Here is a 24122-nt window from a genome sequence, read left to right as displayed (position 1 = left end):
GAATGGTAAAAACAACTTCTGGACACATATTTCCTAATATTAGCATATGATTGACCCTGATCCAGCCCTTAAAATATTATGTTTCGCACAGATATGGGTAATGGCATTTAACATACTTTTATATAACCGTTTTTCGTTAAAATTAAGTTATTTTAACGATTTAAGGATACAAATTTAACATTATACCATCTAGACAACTAAGACAAAGCGGACTTAGCAAAAAAAATGAGTCAAATCGGTTAAGTTTTAGCGAAATAGTAAAATACAACACAAGTGTGCCAAGAATTTTTTTTTGGGCAGAATAGGCTAATTTTTTCGTTTTTGAGTTTTAAAAAATTAGTCTTAAGAGATATAAATATGAAACCAAATTATTTAAACAGTAAAATGAGGCCTTTATATAAACAAATTTTGTTTAATTTTTTTATTCATATATTAGTCGGAGAAAATTGAACCTAAAGTCCAAGATGCCAAGTGTGCCAAGAATTAAGTTCATCACTGTACATACATTGCCTTTCAGCGAAGGGAGCCCGAATGTAAGCAGGTCAGATCATGGTGGAACTATACAAGGTGGTCTCGTCGCGAGAGCTGCCCTCATTTTAGGACGTTATTTGTGGCAGTCTCTATCTGGCTTTCTCATTCTATCGCTTAAGAGAGATAGAGAGGTAAACATATTTAACATCCTCAGCAGAGCTGAGGAGACCACCTTGTATAGTTTCATCATGGGTCAGATCGTGGTACAATTTAGAGAAGGAGAAGAGAGAAAAGTCACGACGCGTCGGTCCAGAGAGCAAGCGACAGGAGCAGAATATGAAAGAAAATCGGGTTTCAGATCGGGTGAGCCGCGTACATGCATACATATTTACATGACTAGGTATGTCAAACAAATACCACATATTTTTCTTTTTGATATACTCTTACCTTAGAAGGTTTTTAAACAAAACAAGAGAGAACGCTATAGTCGGGTTGGTGTCCCGACTATCTAATACCCGTCACTCCGCTAAAGGGAGTGCGAACGCTGTGTCGGGTTGGTGTCCCGACTAATAATCGTAACTCAGCTAAAGGGAGTGCGAGGGAGATAGATATATGTTGACAATTTATAAATCGTATAACTTTTTAATGAATGGTCCGATTTGAAAAATGTCTTCTACATTTCGATAGGTATAAATATACACAACAAAATTGCATTTATACTTCTCGGAAATCTTTAAAGATGTGGGCGCAGGACCCATTTTAAAATCGTTAGTGGGCGATTGTGGGCGTTAGAGGGGGCGTGGCGCTCGGCTAAAATAAACTTGCGCTGCGTAGGAAGCCAAAGAATATGTGTGGGAAATCTCAACCTTCTAGCTTTTGTAGTTTCTGAGATCTCAGCGTTCATACAGACAGACAGACGGACAGACGGACAGACGGACAGACGGACAGACGGACAGACGGACAGACGGACATGGCTAGATCGACTCGGCTAGTGACCCTGATCAAGAATATATATACTTTATGGGGTCGGAAACGCTTCCTTCTAGCTGTTACATACTTTTGCACGAATCTAGTATACCCTTTTACTCTACGAGTAACGGGTATAATTACAGCTTCGCCAAACAAATTATTTGGCTGATGCAACTGAAGGTATTTTAGCATTCATCTGTAATTTTTCACTCTGAAAAAAAAATATAATGCGAGTAATAAGGTGAAGTTATTATAAAACTCTACACCTACATATTTATGTACAAATGTATGCATGTACGTAGCTTTTAGCTAAAAAAACAAACTACACTCAAAAAAAAAAGGCGGGCTAAATTCAAATTTTTTATTCTTGATTTTAATTTATTCCGAGATTAAAAATTTCATTCCCGTTTCGGATAAAAAAAGGCTTAATTTAATATTTTTGGGATTACACTAAGCCCGAGAAATTTATGTTATCCTAAGAAGATTGTATTAAAACTTTTTTATCCGAATCAGGATTGAAATTTTTCAGGGACCGTAATCATTATGAGTTTTATTTTAAAACTCACTCAATAATCATTATTTTTGAGCAAAACAAATAAAACTCAAAAATAATCATTACTTTTGAGTTTTAAAATAAAAATCAAAAATAATCATTATTTCTGATCGGAAAAAATAAAACTCAAAAATAATGATTATTGTTGATTTTTATTTTTTTCGCTCAGAAATAAAACTCACTTGGACGCCATGGCTTTGCTGTGCCGATTTTCGGCGTTTTTTTTGCATTGTCCTATGTAGCGAATGCAGACGTACCACCTCTGAAAAAAAAATTGAACTTGGCTTCTGCATCCCGTTAAATGGTATCATTCTTTTAGTCAGTAAAGGAGATACTTCTAGCCTTTGTTTATGTTTATGATGTCTTATGTTGTTTATGTATTAAGACATGGATTTAAGTCTAAATGCTCTTTTCCTTCTCATTCTACAAGAACTACTTAAGGCCGCGAGTTCTTCAACACAACCTGGAATCACATTTACCAAAATACCACTACTTTTTCATATCTTCAGTAGTCCACTAATCTAGGTATAGAAAGTATCCACACAATCAGCTCCTCTTCTTCTTAAGAATTCGCGGTTTTTGAAGAGTCGATTAAAATTTCAAACGATTTCTAAGAAAAATGTCCTTGGAGAAAGTATCTTCTTCTTCTTAAGAATTCGCGGTTTTTGATGAATCGATTAAAATATCAAACAAACTATAAGAAAAAGGTCCTTGGAGAAAGTATCTTCTTCTTAAGAATTCGCGGTTTTTGAAGAATCGATTAAAATGTGAAACGAACTATAAAAAAAGGTCCTTAGAGAAAGCATCCACTTCTTCTTAAGAATTCGCGGTTTTCGAAGAATCGATCAAAATGTCAAACCTATAAGCCTGGATACAGACATAATGAAGTTTTGGGAAGAAAATAAGCTGCGCTACCCAATTCTATATCAACTGGCCACAGTCGTACACGCTGTACCTGCAACGCAAGTTAGTGTTGAGAGATCGTTTTCAGCACTGAAAATTATGCTGACGGACAATAGGTGCAACATAAAAAGCTCGTCCTTGGCCATGCTTCTTTTTGTCAAATTAAATAAAAATTAACTAAAATATTTAAATAATAATACTATTTAAAATAAAATAACACGATATAATTGTTTTAATATTATTACCAATTTTGTCTTTCTTGGGTGGAAAGTTGTGCTGATTACTTAATTCCTGAATAAAAACGTATCTGAAATCGATTTTTTAAGAACCGCGAATTCTTAAGAACAACTTATACTGCAGACTTTGTTAACCAATTTCTACTTACCTAAAACCCTTTTCTATACATGGTTTGATATTTAAATTAGTTTTGCAAAAGCCGCGAATTCTTGAGAAGAAGAGGATAAGCTGTTCTTAAGAATAAGGGACAATGCTTCTTTAGATTTTAGAGATTTTAAACAGCGGTGGCACTTTGTTAAATGTTGCTCCAGTATGTATTGTCGAGCTGGCGGCCTTCATTGGTTAATTATTTCGTGTAGAGTAAGAGAGAAAGACAAGTGCATTTCGACTGCAATCCATGGTTAAATACATAAACATAATGTTTGTTTAAATACATAAACATAAACAAAGGCTAGAAGTATCTCCTTTACTGACTATAAGAATGATACCATTTAACGGGATGCAGAAGCCAAGTTCAATTTTTTTTTTTCAGAGGTGGTACGTCTGCATTTGCTACATAGGACTATGCAAAAAAAACGCCGAAAATCGGCACAGAAAAGCCGTGGCGTCCAAGTGAGTTTTATTTCTGAGCGAAAAAAATAAAAATCAACAATAATCATTATTTTTGAGTTTTATTTTTTCTGATCAGAAATAATGATTATTTTTGATTTTTATTTTAAAACTCAAAAATAATGATTATTTTTGAAGAATATTATAAAAATCCCAAAAATAAAAATCATGGCGATAATGAATAGATTAAGCAATGAGGATCACTATGGTGTTTTCCTTTTTTGCGTATGTCGATCCTAAGTGCCTGATTTTTTGGTTCAAAAAATAGGTCAATAATCATTATTTACGGTCCCTGAAATTTTTACTTTAAGTCTGAAAAGGTAAATGTCATCCTGAAAAGATTAAATTATGGCTTCTTTATATAAAACGGGATTAAGTTCCGGGCTGTTCGATCGGACTAGTTGTTTGAAAAAGATTTTTTTAAGACCCCAGCAGGATTTCAATCCTGTTTATTTTTATAAACAAATTTTTTATAATAAAGGAAATGCTCTGAAAATTTTTTTAGTCTAAAGGAGTAACGTTGTTTTTTTCCAACAGATGGCACTGCATCGTACAGTAATAACAACTAACTACTAAGGTAGCGCCATCTAAATGTGAAAATGTGTAAATTGGAAAACCTAAGCCAAAACTTTAATTTACCGATAATTAAAGACCCCCAACTGATATCAACACTAATCGAACCAAACTGGTCATACCTCGTATAGACTGCTCTGCCTTTTCCGTCAATAATTCTAAGCGTTTAATAAATTAGTGACTTTTGATGATCTGGAAGACGAGGACGATCAAAAAATAAAAGCTTTGTTATAACAGCTGGATCTTCAAGAAGCATTGGAGTATTTAAGAGGTAAGTACACCATCCATGTAAAAATATAAAGGACAGGTCCAGATTCTTCAATCCAAAGTAACGCCTGTGTGGTTGCAGCTGCAGAAGTCAAGTATGAAAGCTTACGCTATATTACGTCTGAAGAAATTAAGGAGGCCACTCCCCCTTTGGGGCTTAGAATCATGTTTCGCGAGAAACTCTTTTCCTGGAGAAGCGAAAAAGTTATTAAAAAAAAGTGACAAGCAAGGGTAGAAATACTAAATAATTAATCTTTATTCAGTTTGGTGGCCAGAAGACGACTGATAGACCTGCGGCTCTGACAACTGATGATGCCATTTCAACTTTTCCTGGTAGAAGTGTTTTAAGTTCGGTATGCGTGTAATTTTAATTACTTTTAAATGGAAATTTACAATATGTTTATTTCTAAGAGCTTGTTGTCGATCTTCAAAAACTGTCCAAAAGATAGGTATTTATTACAGTTTAAAGAAACTAATAAGGCATTCTCTTCACAGGAAAGGGATGACATTATAAATATAATCGTTGAGGATGTCATATTTAATGAAACAACCCTTAAACAATCTGATTTTCTTATGCTTTTAAAGGAGATAACGCATTTATTTCCAAAAGAAGCTGATGTTGAGGTAATTGACACATTACAGTCGAATTGAAGATTTAAAAGAGTATTTTGAAACTTATCGGAGCCTTTTTTTATTATTCTTAATTTGATTATTGTATATTTTGTTTTGTCTCAGGACTATTATTATATTCAAAGACAAAAGAACGGCTCGCCTGGAGGGAAGCTATTTTGCAAATACAAGAATACTAGAGCTAAGCGCCGAAAGCAGGAAAAGCTTGACAGACCCCCTGACAACGTTAGAAATTTGGTTCCTCCCACTCCTGTTGTTGGCTTGACTGAACCCGACGATTCTAATTTATTGGCTCTAAAAACTCGACTCAATAGAAGCGGAGCAGAATGGCCCGAAATTTGCGATAATTGGAAAAAAAACATGCGCTCTTCGACGTCGGGAGCTCGATCAAAACAATATTGACGACTTTTTTCAGGGGTGGTCAAAATTTTCTCATGCCAAAGCTATAGACCTGGTACGTAGTACAACAATCTTAAATTTCACAAGAAATTGTAAAAATTTCTTTTCTTAACAAGGAATTAAAAAAAGTTGGCACCCGTCCGAAAAATTTGTTTATATTGAGTTTTTATATTTTTTCCCCTTTCCCTTTTTAGTTTGAAATTGATTTCGAGTTCCTGTATCCAGGCAAAGCAGCATCGTTATTGTCGAAGTGGGATACATTTAAGCCGAAAATTATAAAATTTTACGATTCAAGCCTAACGAACGGATTTAGCCAGAACCAGCTTGCAAGGGCTAAGCTGACCACGTGCAAAGGTTTTTTTTTATAAATTGAAAACTATTTATTTTGAAAAATTAATTGTATATTACTAACTAGATTCTCAAGATTTCCTTTTGGCAATACTGCTAAATTCTGCATTACCATCGTCAGCGCGATTCAAATCGAGTGAAAACGGCAAAGGGACCAAAAAAGTGACCCTTGCTGACGCACAAGAAAGTTTGGTACTTCAACTGACAACTATATCAAACTATAAAGAGCGCATAAACGAGATAATTTCAAAGTACTATACCTCCAGGTCGACCATTCAACCTTTCGTGATAGTCGAGGGTTATGAATATAGTTTTAAAAATTTCTACGTGTACTATGACCAAAACTTAGTTAAAGTTAATTCTTTTATTGAAAGTTTGAACACATGTTTCAAGATTTTTCAAGTTTTAGCATTAGAATATCCGAAGGCTTGTGAGCCAACTTGTCTATTTATACAACACTATTTTTTTGGAATTAACACAAAATTTGATACTAAATCTTCCAACGTAGCTTCATTAATAGACGCGTTAAATAATATTTTATAAAATCAAAATGAATATCTGTTTTCGCTGTAGGAAATCATTTGCTAGTCCACATTTATTGATTTTACACATGAAATCTACACACTGACTTTCGAAAAAAAACTTAAAAATTACTTGTGTCCAATCAAAATGTAATCAAATATTTACAAATTATGTAAACTTCAGGCAACACTTAGAAAAAGTACATAAAATTCATTATGCCGGCGAGCCATTTCACGAATCAACCCATAAATTATGCAGTAGCGATGATCCATGTTCTTCCAATAGATCTACCATAGCGTCAGAGCCAATGGACGAGTCAAGCCTTTTTAATGAAAATCAAGAAGAAGATATTTTCAATATCAGAGACTTAAAAAAGCAGGCTCTTAAGCTGTCTTTGTCTTTGTACAGCCAAAACTTTATTCCTACACCCAAAAAAAAATGATCATAGAAACTAAACTATTTCTACATTAAAAGTAAACTATTGAGTGTCAAAAATTTCTCGATACTCTGAGTATTAAGCTAATGGACTTCGAAAGTATAAAAATGAAACTTTCGAAGTTGTCAAGTTTAAACTAACGGTATACAGTTTATACTCACTCAGTGTACTGAAATTTAGGCTGCTAGTTTATTTTGTATACTATTTAGTATAATGCCAGTATAAATATTGTTTGCCTAAAGCAAATGAGTTATTAAAGCAACTTGTAGACACCGACAGAACTTAGCGTTTTAAATAATTAGACACACGAAGTTCTCTTTTTTGCAGTTTTATTCCAAGTGCCGTGTGAGCCAATTCGCCGTGGGGCGAAAAAGCTAACAGGGTTGCTTCGAGTGCAACTTAACATAGTAGGTTTTCAGGGTTGGTTAACATGGTAATAAATTCAAAAGAAAGCCGTTACATGTCGAGCCGTTGGGGGTGTTTTAATTAGCGATTTCAGCAGGCTGTGCCCCGCCTCACAGCTATCTGTGGCGCAACATGTATCAGCTGTACAAAATTCAGAATACTATAAAAATTACGATAAACATATGAAATGACTATACATCGCCCGCGTTGAAGAGCTCCAGATCTTCAATCCAATGGTAATGGGGCTAGATAGTGAATTGCTCGCTTGTAGGTTCCGCATTTGGTCTTGACAATTGCCACTCGCACCTTGCCGTCGGTCCCAGCGATCACTTCTGTGACGACGCCGAGTAACCACATCTGGGGTGGCAAATTATCCTCTTTGATAACGACGACGGTTCCAGTCTTGACGTTTGCTAGATCCTTTGTCCATTTGGCCCTTTGTTGCAAGCTTGTGAGGTAATCGCGAGACCAATCTCGCCAGAAACGTTGCTTGATTGCTGATACGAGTTGCCACCGCTTCAGGCAACTCAGATTATCCTTCATCGATGGTGGCAACTGTACTGGTGGCAATGTAGCGAGGGTGGTGCCAACGAGAAAGTGTGCAGGAGTGATAGCTTCCCCATCGTTAGGGCTGTTGCTATCTGCGACCAATGGACGTGAGTTTAGCACCGCTTCGACCTCGACGAGCACAGTCTGGACTTCGTCTTCCTTCAACAGAGCGTTTCCGACTGCTTTGATGAAGAGATGTTTGGCGGACTTCACAGCCGCTTCCCACAAGCCCCCAAAATGGGGTGCTCGAGGGGGTATGAAGACGAAATCGAAGTGGTGAGATCCGCCGAGAGTGCTGTGCGTTTCCTTGTTATCTGCGAGATTGGCTTTGATCTCCTGAAGCATTCTTGCCGAACCCACGAAATTTGTTGCGTTGTCGCAGTACAATTTTTCGAGAGGTCCGCGGCGACCAATGAATCTGCTGAGACAAAGTAGAAAGGAGTTAGACGTAAGATCCTTTATGAGTTCCATATGAATCGCTTTTGTCGGGAAGCATATAATAACTGACACGTACATTTTGAGTGGGGTTTTGCCGCGGATTCCTAATGACACTCTAATTGGGCCGAAAAGATCTACTCCGCTAACTCTGAATGGCCGATTGCTTAGAATGCGATCAGCCGGTAGATTGCCCATTATTTGAGAATACAACCTAGGCTTGTATCGAAAGCAGTGAGTGCATTGCCGTACAACAGCACTGCATTCTCGACGGGCGTTGATCAGCCAGATACTTTGGCGAAGCAAGCCGACGAGTGCGCGTGGCCCAACGTGGCAATTGGTGCGATGAAGATGCTGGATGTACAACCTTATGAAATCATTTCCCTTCGGCATTAATAAAGGAAATTTGGCATTATGTTCTAATGGAGCGTGCAACAAGCGGCCACCAACTCGCATTAATTGTAACGTACAATTACCAACTGTTTCTGTGCTAATGAATGGGTTAAGCTTTTGAAAGGAATTTTGTACGTACTGGTTCTTAGACAACTTTTCAAATTCGATTGCAAATGATTTACGTTGAACAGACTGAACGATCGTTAAAAACGAGAAAGCTAATTCGGAAGCTGAGAGCGTAGTGCTAGTCCACAGAATCCAATTTCGGCCTCTTGTAAAGCGAGAAATATAGGCGACGATTCGTATTGTTTTTAGATACGAGGAGAAATTTTCAACGACGCGAAGAATTGGATTCGACTCAACCGTTGAGGTGGTGTGTGATGCAGCCTTAGCTCGAATTTCAACCTGGGCGTCTGGTACAGCCTTCGCCAAATGTTCATTGATTGGCCAAGTACTGGGGTCAGCACTCAAGAACTGTGGTCCATCAAACCAGAAGGACGCGTCTAGCTCCTTGACCGTACAGCCTCGCGATGGCAGGTCTGCAGGATTGCAACTAGTTGGCACATGTCTCCAAGTTGCAGTTGGGGCGAGTTCATGAATGGCTGAGACCCTGTTGGCTACGAAGGTTTTGAGGGTTGAGAGACTTGTGCGTAACCAAAAAAGAACTACTTCGGAATCTGACCACATTACTACTTTGTCTACACTAAAATTGATCAATTTCTGGACTTCACTCCAAAGTTTAGCAAGTAGATGGGCTGCGCAAAGTTCTAACCTCGGTATGCATAGGCGATTTATTGGCGAGACTTTCGACTTTGCTGTCAATAAAGTGGTTTTGATGCCCTCTGTAGTCACAGCACGGACGTAGATACAGCAACCATATGCATCTTCTGATGCGTCCGCGAATCCGTGTATTTGATAGCTGCCTGTTTGACTTGTGCCGACGTATCTGGGAATCTGAATGTACCCTATCTCTTGAAAGGAGGAAGCGACTGCATTCCAACGCTTATACATCTCTGGCGGAATTTCTTCATCCCAATCTATATTCAGCGACCAAAGTTTCTGAATTAAGATTTTGGCAAGCGTGACGAGAGGACAAATCAAACCTAATGGATCGAACAGGCGAGATGCGAATGAAAGGATCGAACGTTTTGTTGGTGGGGCGTTTCCATCCAGTTCGAGAGTATTGAATTTAAACACATCCTGCGTTGGACTCCAAGTAAGCCCTAAAGTCTTAGTGTCTCCAGTGTCGCCAAGAGGAATTTTTGCTTCTTGCAACGGACTTTCGCTAAGGTCGCAGTTCGCTGCCCATTTGGCTAGCACAAAGCCAGCAGATTCGAGGATCTGTGAAATTTCCTGTTTGAGTGATTTAAGATCGTCCAGGGAATCTGCTCCTGATAGGAGATCGTCGACATAAAAGTCGTCGACTATTGCCTGCGATCCTTTCGGATGCGATTTGGCAAATGTTTTGCTTAACTGGTTTAAGCAACGTATGGCGAGAAACGGAGCGCTAGCGGTGCCGTATGTAACTGTGTTAAGTCGATACAGTTGTAATGGCTCTTCTCGGCTGCGCCGCCAGACAATCATTTGAAAATCTCGATGATTCTCCTCTACTAGCACTTGTCGGTACATCTTGGTGATGTCGGCGGTCATGGCAAATGGCCGTAAGCGAAATCTCAGCAAGGTTGCATACACGCAAGGCTGGATTGTTGGACCCACCATAAGGAGGTCGTTTAGTGATAGTTGTGAGGTTGTTTTTGAAGAAGCATCGAACACCACCCTAAGCTTTGTAGACGAGCTTTGAGGTCTGAGTATGCACTAGGGGATGAAGTAATGAGGTTTGCTGGGAATGACATTGTCTGTTGCTGACATATGTCCTAATGACAAATACTCTTGCATGAAATCTGTATACATCTCAAGCATTGTAGGGTTGGCATACATGCGTCGCTCGAGCGCGAGTGCCCTAAGCTATTGGGGCTCGATTTGAAGGGAAGGCTTACTATGAATCGGCCAGAAGAATGTTGACGTATTGTATCTGCGAACGCTTTTTCGCACGCCGCCTGCTCGGGTGTGTACAACTGGGATTTTGTAAGTTCTGGTACTAGCTCGATTTCCCAAAATCTCTTTAGAAGGGAGTCAACTGCCGGAGTCTCGTCAACCGTCCCTAACATGCAGCACGCTGATAATGCTAAGGGTCGCGGAACCGTCCAACTTCCAGAAGCTACCCAACCGAATACTGTGTTCTGAAGAGTGGGACCGGAGTCGCTTTGTCGAATCTTTCCTGTTGTCAGCAAATCAAAAAACACGTCTGCCCCTATGAGAAGGTCGATGCGCTTCGGGGTGTTAAAAATGGGATCAGCAAGGCGAATGTCTCCGGGAATCCAATCAGTGGGCGCTGTGAAATGCACAGGATGATACGATGAAATGGCTTTTAACACAATAAATTCAACCACGACCTCAAAGGAATTGACACGAGAGCAAATGGTAGTTTGAACTGCATGGCGAGCGGTGAAATGTGAATTGCCGATGCCTGATAATGTCGTGTTGTGTTGATACCTCTTCAATTGAAGACCCTTTGCCAGTTCTTCGGTTATGAAATTAACCTGTGAGCCCGAATCTAAGAGAACCCTCGCCGTCTGTTTTTGACCTGATTGACTCTTTACGTCAACCAGAGCTGTGGCTAACAAAACCTGATTGACACCATTTTGATGACTATGGCTCAATGATGCGTTAAGTGATTGCTGAGTGAGTTGAGTATCGATGATCTGTGCAGTTGCTTCCACAGCGCCAGTTTGACTTGGCGGCACCACATTGTACCTGTGTAGCAGTGTGTGGTGAGGCTTTGAGCAGACTCGGCAAAATGAGGATTTGCATTGAGGGACGCCATGTCCTTTACGTAAACAATTTATGCAAAGCGGACAACTTTTGGCAAATTTAAAACGCGATTCCACGGATGCGTTTGCGAAGGACGGACAAGATTGAATGTAATGTTCCTTTGCTTTGCAGAAGTAGCATTTTGTGTTCGCAGCTTCGGTAGACTGTGAAACAGTTAGGGAAGTTTTACTAACCTTTCGGCTGATGCCGTCGCGATTGGGCTTTGTTTGCTTTACCCTCCCGGAGGTCGATTCATCAGCTGCAAGATGCTGATACCGCTTGTTAAGTGCGTCAGCGCATTCCTGCCACAAGGGAATAGATTGATAGTCTATTTGTTCTTCCCACCTAGAACGCGTTTTTGGGTCTACTTTGGTCATTACTATATGGATAATCATAGCGTTTGCTATAGTTTTGTCGTCACCAAGAGATAGCAGAGACTCATAGATGGCCGTGACTGTGTCGATGAGCGATCTTAACGAGGTGGCAGACGGCGAAGAAATTGTGGGAATACTGAACAGCCGCGCTACGCTATCGAAGAAGATTAAGCAAGGATTGTCATAGACTCGACTTAAACTCTCTAGTGCCCTTGGGTAATTATCGTCCGTTATTTGATATGCCTTGACAGTACCTAGAGCTTCCTTTTCTAAGCACGACAGCAGGTGATTGAACTTTTCTACGTTTGTTAATTGGGGATCTGCATCAACTAAGCTTGTAAAGAGTCCTATAAAGTTTTTGAAATCCGCATAATTACCATCGAACTTCGGCAACTTCATGTGCGGGAGATACCGACTGTGCGACATGGACGTATTTAGTCCCAAGTTGTAAGACGATCTCTCGTGTGCCCTATCTGCATCTGACCTACTGCAAAGTGACTTAAGAAACGACCTGAGATGCATAATTCTTCCAGGTCCGCACGACTTGATATGTCCAAGCTGATTTCCTCGATTTCCTGCTGAAGGGTGAATGCCGTTTTAATGTAGTCATTGAGAATGTCTAATCGACATTCCATCTCGCACGGCTCGAAGGGACGCGTCTGCGTGCGAGCTGCCTTGTTGATCCGTTCAATATTTCGCCTAACGCGGTCCAGCTGCTCAAGCAGATCATTTGTATCGGAATGACCTTCTTCGACGGAAGAAGTTTTGCCTATACGCTTTTTGCCCATATTTAAAAAAGAAAGATGTTGGCAGTTGTACGTACAAGCACTGCGAAGGGATGAGAGAATGAGAGAATTATTTACACTAATGCACTGCTACTTCCGAAGTATGTATACGTATGTATGTATATAGGCCCAAATAAAAACGAAATCAATTGAGATTGATGCACTCAGCAATGCACTATGGGAAAAAAGTCTATTTTTTTGGCATAAACTCTAGTTTTAGAGATACAATTTAGAAATTTTTTATATATACTATTAAGATAAAGCTGTTATTTCGGTTTTTGTTGCTTTTTGAATCGGACCATTGCTTTCATCCACCGCCCACGCCGCATATTCAAATTAATTGGCAGGGATTTAAAAAAATTTGTATTTGTTTTGGTAAGACGGTAAAATAATTTTGGTTTACGTTAATTTTTAAAATTTGTCAAAAAAAAAAAATTGCTGACATGTACAAGAAAAGTGAAATATTATCTAAGAGCAGATGCCAATTTAAGCTTTAACGGGGGTCCAGCTTCTTTATATTTGAGCCCTTTGCAGCCAGGATTTTCACTTGACTTGTCCCTTTCCATAAATTCAATTTTAAAGATTAATGAAAGCCACTTAGATTGTTTTTTTATTTACAAAATATTTTTTTTGATGTTTATAAGTTGCTGTATTTAAGTAATTTTTTTGAAGAAACGTGCAAAAAGTTGCAAAAATGATTAGTTTTGTGATATTAAGGATACATTTGGTAATAACTTTGCGTTTTTACCTTTTTGCAACTTTGTGCCATTTATAAGTTGTACACCACGGAACACAAACAAACTTGTTAGTTTTAAGCTAAAAAGATGCACATTTAAAACAGTTCACAGTTGGACAACAAACCATAATAATCAAAACATGTAATCTAAGATACATTTAAAAATACCTTTGCTACGATTTGACATGATCAGAAATAATAAACCATTTTGTTGCTCCACAAAATAAGCACTGAAAGTTTGCAAAGATTTTTCACTAATTTACGCACACAACAAAGTCAATCGAAGAGCTCACTTTGTTCGCTTATCAACACTATAGTGTTGTTAGTAAAAAATCTTTGATAACTGTTCTTGGCTAATTAGGGTATGTAAATTCACAAAATATATTTAATTTTTAAAAATAATTTGTAAAATAAGTTGATTTTATGCCAAAAAAATTGACTTTTTTCCCATAGTGCAATGGAAATAAAGAGCAGCGATGAAATTTCGGCCCAAAAGATATCATTAAGAACACGCGGTTCCCCACGAACATGAGAAAGCCAAGGAATGCAAATTGTAGTACAGCTTATCTGCGAAGATGTAGCTGGTGTCGTTGTATTAGTGTGGCTTCACGTATGTAGGTGTCTGTGTGCGCTTGCAGCGCAGCTAACCTTTGCCGGCGAATCTCGCGACAAAGCAACGAATGTAAAACGGCGAAATTTGCTTTTATGTATTGGTGTAGCGACCACGTGCTACAGATGCCACTTTTATGTCCACGAATAGAAATATTTCTTTGCGAAAATGCTGCTTATTAGCAGATGGTTACATACTTTATTTGGTGATACTTAAGCAATTCCAACGGCGAAATGATGACTTCCAACGTCCGGCGAATCCAACGAGAGTTTGTGCCCAAACGGCAGCAATGTATAATGCGGCTTCCACTTAAGTAAAGTTGCGGCTTTACAGCCGGCTGAGATCCGACGATGACTTGGAGTCGGCAGGAGCGATGATTCCAACACACACACGCGGTGGCACTTGAAGAGTTGACGAGTTGAGTGAGAGTGCGCAGTCCACGCAGATTTTTGCGGGCTGCGGCGATCGAACAATTGTCTACGAAAAACGCTTAAATTCTTGCCAGGGTCCACCCGGGGGCGCCAAAATGTTTGCCTAAAGCAAATGAGTTATTAAAGCAACTTGTAGACACCGACAGAACTTAGCGTTTTAAATAATTAGACACACGAAGTTCTCTTTTTTGCAGTTTTATTCCAAGTGCCGTGTGAGCCAATTCGCCGTGGGGCGAAAAAGCTAACAGCGATCAGGGTTGCTTCGAGTGCAACTTAACATAGTAGGTTTTCAGGGTTGGTTAACATGGTAATAAATTCAAAAGAAAGCCGTTACATGTCGAGCCGTTGGGGGTGTTTTAATTAGCGATTTCAGCAGGCTGTGCCCCGCCTCACAGCTATCTGTGGCGCAACATGTATCAGCTGTACAAAATTCAGAATACTATAAAAAATACGATAAACATATGAAATGACTATACAAATATTATACCCCGTATAGAAGAGACAAAATTCAAAAAATGTTGTTTTGCACTTTTCATATATTATTAAAAATATTTTTTAAATTTTTATAAATTACTGAAGGTAATTTTTAATTTAACCAATAAACCTAAATACAATAAATGTACAAAATATGTACGTATGTATGCATATTTGGGCAAATGCAGCCGTTTTACCGCTTATGTCGCAGATCATCTCCAGAGTGAACGCCGTCCAGATGTATACCGAAGCTTGGTCGAGGACGCTGATATTGAAGTTAACATTGCGCTGGCCGCGGTCAAAAAAAAAATGGAAGCCAATTGGAAGATCCTTAGTTTCCCGGCATCTGGAGCGCAGTTCAAGGTGGTGTCAGTAAAAGGAAAAGAATTTACTCATTAGTTATGCACTAAGACACAATTTTAATGTACTTACATTTCAAATAAGCCCAAAATAAGCAAATATTAAAATTTTCACAAGTAATTTTCACAAACAAACCTTAAACAGACCGCAGCGTCGTTTACAAAATACACTAATGTCAAACCATTAAAATACTAACGCGTCGAATAACATTAAAAAGCGGTAACACTTTTTCTGTTCGAAATGTCCAGGTTCCAAACCAGAGCATCCTGGCTTCTCACCAGGAACGAAAACCGAAAACTTCGGTATGGAAATTAAACTCAGGACATAAACTTAACACTATTTAGTGTTAACTTAACACTATTAAGTCTGTTCCCTACATTATTTAGTTTTGAATTAATACTGACAGTTTAACACTAGCTGTAGTATACTTTTAATACAACGCTCATTAACTGTAAACTTTCGGTTATTTTTTTTTGGGTGTAGAAATCTAGTTGTAAGTTTGCAGAATATGGTTTCTTCGCTTACAAAATCTATAGGGAATTCCATTAAAATTATTCTAGATGAAAATCATTTTAATAGTAACTTAAAATCCATTTTAAATTTTTGCGAAAGTCCCTTTGATGAAATTTGTACAGAGTATAAAATGATAAAAACGTTAAAAGAATATAATTTGTACGAAGATCCTAAGGTGATTCAAATTGATGAAAGAATTTCAGAAGTGGTTCATAGGGGAAATCCTACTTTGGGACCGAAATCAAATAATATTTATGTAATGCCTCTTTCTTTTATGTTTAAATCCATTTTCGAAATTCCAAAAATTTTAGATTTAACCCTTAAAAATATTAAAAGAAGTTTGAATGATAATAAGATATTAAACATAGCCAGTGGAAATATTTTTCGAAATATAAATTTATCATTTAAGTCTAGCCTTGTAATTCCTTATATTTTATATTTCGACGATTTTCAAATTAACAATCCTCTCGGTAGTCACGTTTTCTCAGTTTGTGGCGGGTACATCAGTTTTCCATTAATGCCAAATTTTTTATTGTCAAAACTTGACTTTATTTTCCCATCTGCATATATATCTTCCTCTAGTTTAAAGCAAACTGGTAATGAACGCTCATTTTTTCATCTTATTGAAGATCTCAAAAAATTAGAAGAAGGCATATATATTAATCACTATGGACGGCAGTCCATGTAGTGACGAAGCGCACCAGGAGAGTGTGCGAAGGCGACTACTATTATATAGCCGCAAAATTGAAAATCTGCTATAATAGTCCGATCGGAATGAGTAACACACCAATCGAAAGGTATTGCAAAAACTTAAAGGATTGCATACCAAGACTTTAAGAAAATCAATTGGCTTGGGAGAGAGAGCGGTGAAAGTGAAAAAGTGAAAATTTCTAAATTTGGAGCTGTTGGGGCCGGTGGGGATAAATGCCCCCTCGCAATGTTTTAGTTGTGTTCCTATTGAAAATACCCGTCGAACGAGGGGTCATATGATAAAATCCGACGCTCCGTTCAAAAAAAATAGCCAAAATAAGATTTTCTTCTTCTTCCCAAAATGAAAATTTAATTCTGTTTGTCAGTTTGTCCACTTGTCCACTTGTCCACTTATCCACTTGTCCAAAATATGTTTTTTAAGTTCTGAAAATTTGATATGACGTTCATCACATCGATATAAAAAACTTTTGTTCTACCACTTTTGGAAAAACCCGCTAGTTTAGCGGGAAAACAGCTATAAATAGCTAAAATTCGGAACGCCGTAACTTCTATACTACTAAAGCTACAGACTTGTGCTGCATCTCGTTTGAAAGGTATTTTTAAATGCTATAAACGCCTTCTATATGCGATTTGTGTAAATGTAATTGTTAAAATGATATGAACAAAAGAAAATTTGTTTAAACTTTTTTTTTAGCTTTTTTTTAATTTTCTCAAAAACGGCTCTAACGATTTTCCTTACAACTTTAAACTGTATAGCCCTTGAGATTCCTTAAATTTTGGTATATATCATGTTTATGTAAAAAATCGCATTTAAAAGTTATTCAGAAACGAAAATAGCAGCTTTTGCCAGCTCAGAACAACTAACGCTTCCTGAGTGTTTAATTTTGTGCGTGGGTATCCAAACTGTATTTTAGGCTCATAGAATCATTTCAATTGTTTTAAGGAGTTCCAAATAGGAAACTTTTGTTTTACGACTTTTGGAAAAACCCGCTGCTTTAGCGGAAAAAAAGCTAGAAATAGCTAAATTTCGTTAGTTTGTAAGTTCTACACTACTGAAGCTACAGACATGTGCTATACCTCGTTTAAAAGGTATTTTGAAATACTTAAACGGTTTTTAACTTAATTTGTTTAAATACAATGGTTTACAAATTATGATTGACCAATTTAAATTTAAATGTATATACCAGCTCCTATGAGAGCAAATATAAACAAACAAAAACTTCTGATATCAAATAAAAACACCTCTTAACGAGGTAAAAAACTAGTGACGATCGCACCTTCAACATACAAAAGTTCTGATATCAACATTTGTGACGAAAAATTATTACACTCGTCATTAAATACACTTTCTAAGATTTTCTCATTCGGCACGCTGCAATAGAAAATGCCTGTGAAGGGAAAAAGGCTGGAATAGTCTGCTAGGGTTGAATATTTGTTTGAATATTCCTATGGAAGCCTTAAGAAATACTGGTCCGATCCGGCTCGCTCCGACATATGTACTACCTGCAATAAAAAGAAGACTTTCGGGAAAGTTTCATCGCGATAGCTTTAAAACTGAGAGACTAGTTCGCATAGAAACGGACAGACGGACAGATGGACAGACGGACAGACGGACATGGCTAGATAGACTCGGCTATTGGTGCTGATCAAGAATATATATACTTTATGTGGTCGGAAACGACTCCTTCACTGCGTTGCAAACATCTGACTGAAATTATAATACCCTCTACAAGGATATAAAAATAACAAGAAAGAAAGCTAGCTTCGGCCAGCCGAAGCTTATATACCCTTGCAGATCGTTCCTATTAACATACAAATCGCAAAAATTTTAAATATCGTATTATTTTAATATTATTTTTTCTATCTTTCCCTATTGCAGCTGTATAATATAGTCGTCCGATTTTTGTTAAGTTTAATTCAAAACTCTGAAATATTAAAAAAAATAATATCCTACAGTATAAGAGAATACAATAAAAACCAACGGAGCTATAATTTGTTTCCAATTAATTTCCCATTAATTTTTCGATCGTTCCTATGGCAGCTATATAATATAGTCGTCCGATTTTGATAAAAATTGAAATTCGGAAATATTTAAAAAGAGTCATGTTCTAAAGTAGAAGAGAATACCATAGAAACCAAAAATTTATTTCTGTGTAACATTCCCATTAATTTTCCGATCGTTCCTATGGCAGCTATATGATATAGTCGTCCGATTTTTAAAATGTTTTATTCAAAATTCTAAAATATTTAAAAAATAATATTACCAAGAGTAGAAGGTTTTATTTCAAAAAGCACCGAAGCTAGAATTTTTTAACGTTTCCTTCCTATGGGAGCTATAAGATATAGTTATTCGATCCGGTTGGTTCCGACTTATATACTACCTGCAATAGAAAGAAGAAAGTTTTGGGAAAGTTTCATCGCGATAGCTTCAAAACTGAGAGACTAGTTTGCGTAGAAACGGACGGACAGACGGACGGACAGACGGACATGGCTAGATCGACTCGTCTAGTGATGCTGATCAAGAATATATATACTTTATGGGGTCGGAAACGTCTCCTTCACTGCGTTGCAAACTTCTGACTGAAATCATAATACCCTCTGCAAGGGTATAAAAATTCAACAAATATTGATGAAAATTAAAAAAAATTTTGAAATCAACAAAACTTTTAGATGTGATTATTTTCAACAAATAAACAAGAGAGAACGCTATAGTCGGGTTGGTGTCCCGACTATCTAATACCCGTCACTCAGCTAACGGGAGTGCGAACTCGGGTTGGTGTCCCGACTAATAATCGTAACTCAGCTAAAGGGAGTGCGAGGGAGATAGATATATATATTAACAATTTTGAATGCGTATAACTTTTTAATGAATGGTCCGATTTGAAAAATGTCTTCTACATTTCGATAGGTATAAATATACACAACAAAATTACACTTATACTTCTCGGAAATCTTTAAAGATGTGGGCGCAGGACCCATTTTAAAATCGTTAGTGGGCGATTGTGGGCGTTAGAGGGGGCGTGGCGCTCGGATGAAAAAAACTTGCGCTGCGTAGGAAGCCAAAGAATATGTGTGGGAAATCTCAACTTTCTAGCTTTTGTAGTTTCTGAGATCTCAGCGTTCATACAGACGGACAGACGGACATGGCTAGATCGACTTGGCTAGTGACCCTGATCAAGAATATATATACCCTTTTACTCTACGAGTAAAAGTCTCGAATTCTTTAAGGATTTTTAGTCCAAACATTTAAGAAAATAAAATAAAACTTTTATTTCTTAAAATATAACAACACAGTAATTGATTTCCTGAAGAAAGGTCTTACCAGGGATGCACCCAAATACCACATATGAAACTACACAGCTAAAATCGCAAACAGACGCAGCTGATACTTTTCAAAGATCAACTAGAATGGGCAATTCTCTGGGGATGTCAACCAAGCCAAAAAGCTTGAAACTTGGTAAAAACATATTTCTATATTATTTTGCACTGATAATTGATTCTAGTTAGATGGATCCTCAACTAAGCTAAGTAATTTGACTATCCTTGGATAATTTTCCAGGACAATACCTCTTACACGGACATAAAAGCCATTTTTTGGTATTTCTTAAAGTGGCTCTTAAACGGTTTCTTTGACGTTAAGGTTACAGAAAAACCACCTAAGAAAATGATGGAAAAAACTGTCGCGTGCGACATGTAGCGTGTGACAGGCACTTCAATGCCAATAAAAAAATAACCACTAAATATTTTTTAACCAAACACAATACATTTTAAAGAAGAAAGAACAAGGAATACTATGAAATTAAAATTATGCATTACTATGCATTAAAATATTTTTTCACGTTTCGTTACAATCGAAAGTTAAGCAGGAAGTCAAAAAAGTCACTTCTATTTTGCGTAAGTCTTGGGTTTTTTTATATATCTTAAAAACGAAAATGGACCAAACTCAGCCCTAGCACATATTTTGGTGCTAATCAAGACCATTAATTTGAGCCTAGTGCCAAAAGAAAAGAAGTCCTGAAAGATGTTTTATTCACCTACAAAGCATACCAACGTCACGTGCGACAGCAGGGAATTGCCCATATTGTATTCGTGCAAAAGTATGTAACAGGGAGATCTCGGAAACTACAAAAGCTAGAAAGTTAAGATTACCCACACATATTTTTGGGTTTTCTACGCAGCGCAAGTTTATTTCAGCCGAGCGCCACGCTCCTTTTAACGCATACAAACGATTTTTAATTGTGTCTGGCGCCCACATTTTTAAAGATTTCGGAAAAGTAAAAATTCAGTTTTATTGTGTTTATCAATACAAATCGAAATGTAGAAATGTAGTTTATGTTGTCAGAAACGTCTCCTTCACTGCGTTGCAAACTTTTGACTTAAATTGTAATATCCTCTGCAAGGGTATAAAAACTATCAGCTTATTATAATATACCAACGAATAGTGTGACTTCTTATTTAAATAGGAAAAACAACCCCACATACATATGTTCTTGATCAGCATCACAAGACGAGTCTATCTATCCATGTCCGTCTGACGAACATCTGACGACTTTGTGTTTTTATACCCGTTACTCGTAGAGTAAAAGGGTATATTGTATTCGTGCAAAAGTATGTAACAGGGAGAAGGAAGCGTTTCCGACCCTATAAAGTATATATATCCTTGATCAGCCGACTAGCCGAGTCGATATAGACATGTCCGTCTGTCCGTCGCACAGTGTAAGATTTTGCCAATCTAGCGGAACTTTTAGCAAAAGTTGAACTATTTTTGAGGTCGATGAGCTTTTAGCAGCACTTTTAGAAATGTTCAACTATTACGAAAACAGGCACAAAACAAAACAAATATTTTTTTTTTGGGAGATAACGGTTTTTAAAGCTGGACTTTAGAAATGCATGCAAAATTGCACTGGGAAGCGAGCAAGAGTTGACAAAGTTTAGTCTTATCAATTGCATCGCGTGATCAGTGGGAGCAGCCAAAAGTTATTTTTCCCAGAAACTTTAGACAATTCTTAATCCACTTTTAAAAACAAACAAATTTTTTTGGGACCAAAAAATTTTTTTCTCATTTTTTGAAAAAAGTGCCAAAAAGTAAGTGTATTTTTTCATATTTCTGTTTTTTGGTGGAAAAAAACTTATATTATTCTATCGTATTCTATCATTCGCATGCATTCATTCTGATTCAGAATCTAAAATAAAATCTTGCCCATATTTTGCCCAAAGACCTTCTATTTAGAAACGAGTGAAATAAGCCGTGCTGCATTTTTCGAGGTTTGGTCGAAAAACATAAAAACCACTCCGCGAGACGCTCTTGTAAAGCACGCAGTGATGGTGTTTGGCAATGATATTGACCACTCCAAATTGAAATTACACTGTCTTTTGAGTTTCAAAACCGATTTGAGAAATCTAGGAGAGATAAAGCCAGGTTTTTTGCTCATAATGCAAGTGGCCTTCAGGTCACATTAAATGGCGAGGACTGTCGCATTGATGTCATTGCTTCCACCTCAAGTACAAGAGGGAGGTCACAAAAAGTCTTTTCTGAGTGTTTTCCTAAAACACAAAAAAGGAAAAGCCAAGAATTGTTGCCTACGATAGATAAGAATCAATTGCTATCAGCTGCAGAGCAGGCTTTGCGGGCAGAAGGAAAACGGGATTCAGCTAAATTAATTAATGAATTACCAAATGCTCCCCCGGAGACTATAATAAAGAAAGCTAAATTATCTTCTAATAGCACTGCAAAACACCTTTCAGCAGATCAAGCACTTGCCCTTCTGTAGAAATAGAAGTACAATACCACAAAAATTGCCTGTCCAAAATTACTTGCATGTTCTGATCCCGTTAAGGAGCCAAAAATGTTATGCTATCCTACTGGTATAAAAGTAAGAGAATCCTATGCTGAAATAAGTTTACAATCCCTTATTGATCATACCGTAAAACGGCTGATAAGTGCTCAAGAAGACATTTTTGAGTCACTGTCTCCACTAGACGATGTACACATGAAGTTTGAATTGTTACCATTTAATAAAAAAAAATCTGAAAAAAATATAAACCAAAGTTTTTTTTGTTTTTGTTATCAATTATCTTTAATATAAAACCTTATTTGCAGCTGCTCAGCTTATAACATCGAAGTTACAGCTAAAAACATGAGCATATAACCAAAATTCAACATTTAAAAAAAAAAAAAAAAAAAGTGGTCTCCAAAAATTAAAAACAAAATTTTTTAAGTTGGCGAAAATTATAACAAAAAATACGAAAATACTTAAAAATGTCGAACATTTTTTTAAATATTTTTTTTTGCGTTTTTATCTTATCTTATCTTTTTTATGTCCAACATAATCGTTGGGCCTACTAGAATATTCACTCCAAATTTGAAGCCGATATCTTTAAAAATACGACTCCTACTGATTTAAGTTCCCATAGATTGGCAAAATCTTACACTGTGCGTCGGTCTGTCCGTCGGTCTGTCCGTCAGTCTTTCCGTCTGTCTCTATAAACGCTGAGGTCTCGATTTTTAATCCACTTTCAAAAACAACAACATTTTTTTGAACCAAAAAAATTTTTAATTTATTTTTTTTGAAAAAAGTGCCATAAAGTAAGTGTATTTTTTCATGTTTCTGTTTTTTGGTGAAAACAAAAATTATATTATTCTATCGTATTCTATCCAACCAGAACATACATAATTTAAAGGCATTCATTCTGATTCAGAATCTAAAAAAAAATCTTGCCCATATTTTGCCCAAATACCTTCTATTTAGAAATAAGTAAAATAAGCCGTGCTGCATTTTGCGAGGTTTGGTCGAAAAACATAAAAACCGCTCAGCTGAACGCTCTTGTAAAGCACGCAGTGATGGTGTTTGAGTAAACTGTCTTTCGAGTTTCAAAAAGATTTCAGAAATCTAGGAGAGGTAAAGCCAGGTATTTTGCTCATAATGCAAGTTGGCTTTACGTCACATTGAATGGTTTGGTCGAAAAACATAAAAACCGCTCAGCGAGACGCTCTTGTAAAGCACGCAGTGATGGTGTTCGGCTATGACATTGATCACTCCAAATTGAAACTACACATGAGTAAACTGTCTTTCGAGTTTCAAAACAGATTTGAGAAATCTAGGAGAGATAAAGCCAGGTGTCTTGCTTATAATGCAAGTTGGCTTCATTATAATGGCTTTGACGAAATGTAGCTTCTAAACTAATGAATGGAACTCATCAATGCAGTCTATAAGAAAGTTGGAGGACATTCTATAACCTGTAAAATGAGTCATTTGTGGTTGAAATCGGTTAACCACAACTCATGTTAAAAATTAAATGTAGCTTCTAAACTAATGAATGGAACTCATCAATGCAGTCTATAAGAAAGTTGGAGGACATTCTATAACCTGTAAAATGAGTCATTTGTGGTTGAAATCGGTTAACCACAACTCATGTTAAAAATTAAGAAAGTGTCAAAAACGTTTTTTACACTTTAAAATAAATGTTATCCATAAAAAATATTTTAAGTGCCATTTTCTTAATCAGGTAGGTTTCATTCATAGTATATTTCATCGATTTTTTTTGTAAACTGGTGTTA

At 37.1% G+C, this 24122-nt stretch overlaps 1 protein-coding gene and 1 long non-coding RNA gene across 5 annotated transcripts in view; one reads left to right on the top strand and one right to left on the bottom strand.

Moving 5' to 3' along the window:
* Positions 1–24122, bottom strand: part of nvd (cholesterol 7-desaturase nvd) — a 368336-nt gene that overhangs the window by 306731 nt on the left and 37483 nt on the right. The gene's annotated exons all lie outside the window — the stretch shown is intronic.
* LOC138913039 (uncharacterized) lies at positions 4455–7019 on the top strand. The gene is made up of 7 exons (XR_011418616.1): positions 4455–4586; positions 4665–4786; positions 4846–4935; positions 4994–5206; positions 5318–5666; positions 5806–5965; positions 6027–7019. It is a non-coding gene; the product is annotated as an uncharacterized lncRNA (long non-coding RNA).

The sequence above is a fragment of the Drosophila takahashii genome, chromosome 3L, assembly GCF_030179915.1.
Source record: "Drosophila takahashii strain IR98-3 E-12201 chromosome 3L, DtakHiC1v2, whole genome shotgun sequence".
Taxonomy (NCBI): Eukaryota; Metazoa; Arthropoda; class Insecta; order Diptera; family Drosophilidae; genus Drosophila; species Drosophila takahashii.
This window is presented reverse-complemented; position numbering and strand designations above follow the sequence as displayed.